The sequence below is a fragment of the Ananas comosus genome, linkage group 16 (genome assembly GCF_001540865.1).
Source record: "Ananas comosus cultivar F153 linkage group 16, ASM154086v1, whole genome shotgun sequence".
Classification (NCBI taxonomy): Eukaryota; Viridiplantae; Streptophyta; class Magnoliopsida; order Poales; family Bromeliaceae; genus Ananas; species Ananas comosus.
The window spans coordinates 1,515,082-1,521,003 of NC_033636.1; positions in this window are offsets into that span (position 1 = coordinate 1,515,082).

Consider the following 5,922-nt stretch of genomic DNA (forward strand, 5'->3'; position numbering starts at 1 on the left):
GCGATAGGATGAGTTCTGTGGCATGCTGTATGGGATGTATTTTCCCAACAGTGTAAAGCAGAAGATAGATGAGGATCTGAGGAGGCTCCAGCAGGGGGATCGACCAATTCAGGAGTATATTCGTGAGTTTACTCGGCTCCTAAACTGTGTTCCATTTGTGGCTAGGGATGAGGCGCACAGGGTTTACCTTTTTGAGCGAGGATTGAGGCCAGATATTTTCTCGTTGGTTCAGGCGCAGAGGTTGAGGACCTTGGACGCGTCTATGGAGCAGGCTCTTTGGGTGGAGAGAGGTGACGCTTCAACCCGTGAGCAGACTCAGTTACAGGGACAGAGTCAGGACCGGAAGCACCCGGCTCCAGACGACGGGGGACAGTCGAGCAGCAGGCGTCTGCCGAGACCTCCTCGATCACGCTCTCAGGGTCGTAGGTCTTCGGGACGTCAGTGGTCTGGGGGACCTCGTAAACAGAGTAGTCGCAGGGGTCGCCGCAGTGTGTGATCTGTGGAGGACCACACTGGCCTCGACAGTGTGAGCAGCGAGAGGGCCGATGCTACAGATGTGGACAGCCAGGGCATATGAGGGCAGCTTGTCCCCTAACAACATCACCAGCACCATCGTCAGCATTAGCACAGCCGGTACTTCAGCAGCCTTATGGGGCATCGCTGAGTTACCGCCAGGACGATAGAACGTCTGTGCCGCGTCAGGGTGAGCGGCGACAGTAGGCTCCGAGTGGTAGAGTCTACGCAGCTCAGGTAGAGGACTCTACAGTAGCCGATCGAGTGGTTGCAGGTATTATTTTAATTTTCGGCATTAGAACTCATACTCTTTTCGATACTGATGCATCACATTCTTTTGTTAGTCGAGCATTTGCATTGTTGCATGGTCTAGAGTTAGGGTCATTGTCACAGACACGAGAGGTGTAGGTTTCCGACCATACTCTGCAGGTGGTGGAGTGTTGTTGGTCATGTCCAGTGCAGTTAGATTCGTGGATTATGCCCGCAGTCCTGTTGGTATTAGGGCAGTTGCAGGAATTTGACGTGGTGCTCGGCATAGATTGGCTGGCACGGTATTATGCTACTATTGATTGTGGATTGAGGACGGTGACATTCCGCAAGTCAGGCCAGGAGGAGTTCACTTTTAGAGACTGCAGGAGTACGTTGTTTGCCACTTGGATTTCGTCGGCGAGGGCTCGACAGCTGATGAGTAGAGGATGCATCGCTTTTCTTGCGACGGTTGTAGAGGTGCCTACAGCGACGCCCGTATTCGAGGATATCCCTGTAGTCCGCGAGTTTTCGGATGTGTTTCCCTCGAAGTTGACGACGATGCTGCTAGAGAGGGAGATTGAGTTTGTGATTGATGTAGTTCCTGGAACTGCACCAATCTCAAAGGTACCTTACCGGATGGCACCGGCAGGGCTGAGAGAGCTAAAGACGCAGCTTCAGGATCTGATGGATAAAGGGTATGTGAGACCAAGTGTGTCGCCTTGGGGAGCGCCGGTGTTATTTGTGAAGAAGAAGAATGGTTCACTTAGGTTGTGTGTGGATTACCGAGAGCTGAATAAAGTGACCATCAAGAACAAATATCCTTTGTCGCGCATTGATGATCTGTTTGATCAGCTGTAAGGATCTTGTGTCTTCTCGAAGATTGATCTCCAGTCAGGTTACCACCAGTTGAGGGTAAGGGCCGAGAATGTTCCCAAGACGGCTTTTCGGACTCGGTACGGGCATTATGAGTTTACAGTGATACCTTTTGGATTGACGAATGCCTCTGTCGCATTTATGGATTTGATGAACAGAGTGTTCAAGCCATTCTTGGATAGATTTATAGTAGTCTTCATCGATGACATCTTGATATACTCCCGGAGTGATACCGAGCATGAGGAGTACTTGAGGATTGTGCTGCAACTTCTGAGAGAGAAGAAATTATATGCCAAGTTGAAGACGTACGAGTTCTGGTTGGGAGAGGTTGCTTTCTTGGGCCATGTGATTTCTGCAGTTGGAGTAGCAGTACGTGGACCCGAAGAAGATTGATGCTATTCGGGATTCGCCCAAACCGACGACGGTTACTGAGGTGAGGAGTTTCCTGGGACTGGCAGGATATTACCGTCGGTTTGTGGAAGGCTTTGCGAAGCTTTCCACACCCCTCACTCGATTGACATGAAAGAGGATTAGATTCATCTGGAGTGAGGACTGTCAGAGGAGCTTTGATGAGTTGAGACAGAGGTTGATGTCAGCTCCTATCCTTGCCCTTCCAGTGATGGAGGAAGGATTTGTGATCTGCAGTGATGCATCGCATAGTGGTTTGGGCTGTGTGCTGATGCAGCATGGTGGGGTAATTGCTTATGCTTCACGGCAATTGAAGGATTACGAGAAGAATTACCCTACGCATGACTTGGAGCTTGCCGCGATAGTTTTTGCCTTGAAGTTGTGGCGGCATTACTTGTATGGCAAGCACTACGAGGTTTTCACCGATCATAAAAGTCTCAAGTATCTGTTCACCCAGAGGGAGTTGAACCTGAGGCAACGCCGGTGGTTGGAGTCTCAAGGACTATGATATTAGTATTCAGTATCATTCCGGCAAGGCGAATGTAGTGGCAGATGCGTTGAGCAGGAAGACAGTGTAGAGCTTGAGCTTGTTGATTACTCAGCAGAGGTCGTTACTTAAGGAGCTGCAGCGGTTGAGACTCGAGGTAGTATTCCCTAGGTCTACTACAAGACTGATGTCTATGATTTTGCAGCCCACTATGTTGAATAGGATCCGAGAGAAATAGAGTGGAGACCTACATTTGTTGAGGGTTCGAGAGCAGTTAGAGAGGGACAGGCAGAGAGCTTTATTGTAAACAGTTCGGGAGTACTGCGGTACAAATACCGACTGTGTGTGCCTGTGGATTCAGAGATCCGAGAAAAGATTTTGAGAGAGGCTCATTGTTCACCATATACAGTTCACCCTAGTGGAACCAAGATGTATAAGGATTTGAAGGCACAGTTCTGGCGGAATGGAATGAAGAGAGACATTGGCAGATATGTGGCTCAGTGTTTCACTTGCCAACAAGTGAAGGCAGAGCATCAGGTACCTACTGGCAAGATTCAGAGTCTGCGAGTGCCCGAGTGGAAATGGGAAAAGATCACGATAGACTTCGTCGTGGGGTTACCTAAAGCACAGGGTGGTTTCGATGCTATTTGGGTAATGGTGGACAGACTGACTAAGTTTGCTCACTTCCTATCAGTTCAGACCACCTGGTTCAGGGAAAGGCTCGCTCAGCTATATCTGGATGAGATCGTGAGATTGCATGGAGTACCGATCTCGATCGTATCAGACAGGGATCCGAGGTTTGTGTCGTACTTTTGGATGAGTCTTCAGACAGCCTTGAGTACACAGTTATATTTCAGCACGGCGTTTCATCCACAGACAGATGGTCAGTTAGAGCGGACCATTTAGACTCTGGAGGATATACTGAAGGCATGCATCCTGAACTTTGGAGGAGGGTGGCATCGACATTTGAGACTGGCTGAGTTTACGTACAACAACAGCTATCAAACGAGCATCCAGATGGCTCCGTTTGAGGCATTGTATAGACGCAGATGTCGATCCCCTTTGTTTTGGAGTGATGTGGGTGAAAGAAAGACGCTTGGGCCTGAGATCTTGCTAGAGACTGAGGAAAAGATTAAGCAGTGCGACGACACCTTTTGACAGCCCAGAGCCACAAGAGGAGCTACGCCGATACCAGGAGACGAAACTTAGAGTTTCAGATTGGAGATCATGTTTTTCTCAAAGTCTTGCCGTCCAGAGGCATACGCAGATTTGGAGTGCGTGGGAAGCTCAGTCCACGCTTTGTAGGCCCTTTTGAGGTATTGGAGTGAGTTGGACCAGTGGCCTACAGGATTGCTTTACCCCCACGACTGGTCGGTATCCATGATGTTTTCCACGTCTCGGCTTTGAGGAATACGTGTTTGACCCCTCGCACATGATTGACTTCACTCCGCTGGAGCTTGGCGAGGACTTGAGATATGAGGAAAGATCGGAGCGAATTATGGCTCGTGAAATGAAGGAATTGCACAACCGGGTCATTCCTTATGTAAAAGTACAGTGAAGTCATCACGAGGAGCGAGAGGCGACCTAGGAGCCCGAGATGGTGATGCGGGAGTCCTATCTCTACTTGTTTGATGCTCAGGTTTGAGGTATGCTTAAGTTTCGAGGATGAAACTTTTTATAGTGGGGGAAGGTATAGTATCCTTGGAGTTCATCATTTGAGGCTTATGGACAGCTCTGGAGAGTGTCAAGACAAGTTCGAGTCCTGTTGGCGCAAAATAGACGCAAACTGGACTCAGCGGGACGTGAAAGCAGAGAGCTAGCATTGCAATCTACAAACAGCAGATTTTCAGCAATTGGTACCGGTACCACACAGGGGCGTACCGGTACCCAGTGCATTTTTCTGCGCAGACTGCTCTCGGGTTGGCCATTCTGCTGCGTGGTACCGGTACAGCATTGGCTTGGTACCGGTACACCAGGGTAGGTGAGGGGCTGTTTGGTCTTTTGGCGGCCTCGTTGTTCTCACCCTTACCTACTCCCTTATATATGTGTGGGAGAGCTGAGAGAAAGGTTTCTTGCTGTTCTTCTTCTCCTCTCTCTCTCTAACTTGGACCGTACGTGAAGGAGCTCTCGGGTAGAGTTGGATTGACGCCGACGTCGTGTCGCGGTGCCATTCGAGCGCGCGTTCGTTGTGGTAGCCCGGTTGGGAGGCAGGGCGAGCGTGTGGTTCCGTTTCTATTGACTTCTCGCCGTGGTTGGACGCGCTTTTGAGGTGGGTTAAAGTGATGCTTACCGAATTCTACGGGTTTCCTCCTAATTCTATATATGTCAACTGCATGTGTTTTTAGCTTTGTTTAGTATATTGTTTAGCTCGATTCTTGGAATTTCATGCCTATGAATTTGAATTGGAGCTTAGAAAATTAGCAAAATCATGCATGTTGAACTTGAATTTGACTTAGGAGAAAACTGACGTTTCTACACCGCCATTTGAACAAACTACCAAATTTAGCTCTAGGAGCCGTAGTTTGTTTGTATCGTCGCATTTTGTGGGCGGTGGATACCCAGAATAGTGTAGAATAATTTTACCCTCGTGCTGGGATGCCGAGCTTATTTTTATGGTATTGTTCAGACCGTTCCGGATTGTCGGGTGCCGTTGGGATTGACGGTGGACTCAGATTACTGTTTTTGCATCAGATTGTGCCGAGGGCATGTGAGTTCAGTTGTTTGACCCTGTTTGCTTGACTATAGCTTGTGAGAGCCTGATTGAGCTCGACAGAGACACGCTTGCATACTCGGTTGGGTAGCGCCCACGAGTGCCACTCCGGAGTCGGTCTTTGTGCTTTTGCGTTGTGTCGTTTTGTCCTGGTTGGACTTGCTCTCCACTGACGACCTGGTTTGGTGTCAGATAGTGTAGCTTCGACAGGCGGGACGGGTGTGTTCACAGTGCCTGAGACGGGTATGTTTACAGTCCCTAGTGAGATTGGGTCAGATTGGACTTTCCTACAGATTATTGGTGTTCGACCGAGATAGTAGAGGTACATATAGCTGTAGATTTATTCCAGCTTTCTTTCTATACTTGTTTACATCTGTAGACTTAATTAGTGGCTGAGCCGTTGAGGTCGGTAGCGGTTACCACTGAGGACTACTTCTTTTGTAGTAGTTCTCACGCCCAATTGTTGGAATCTTTTGCAGAGCCTTCTTCTTAGGCTGCTGCTGCTGCTTCGGACCGTGGAAAGGGAGTCGCGAGTTAGATCCCTTCCCAGTTGCTGCTGAGTTAGAGTATACCAGCTACAGGTAGTGGTGGTTTTTGGGTTCATATACATACTTTTGTTGTATCTCGCTGGAGCGAGTGTTTTGTACACCAAGATGCTTGTATGTATAGTGAACTTTTGTTT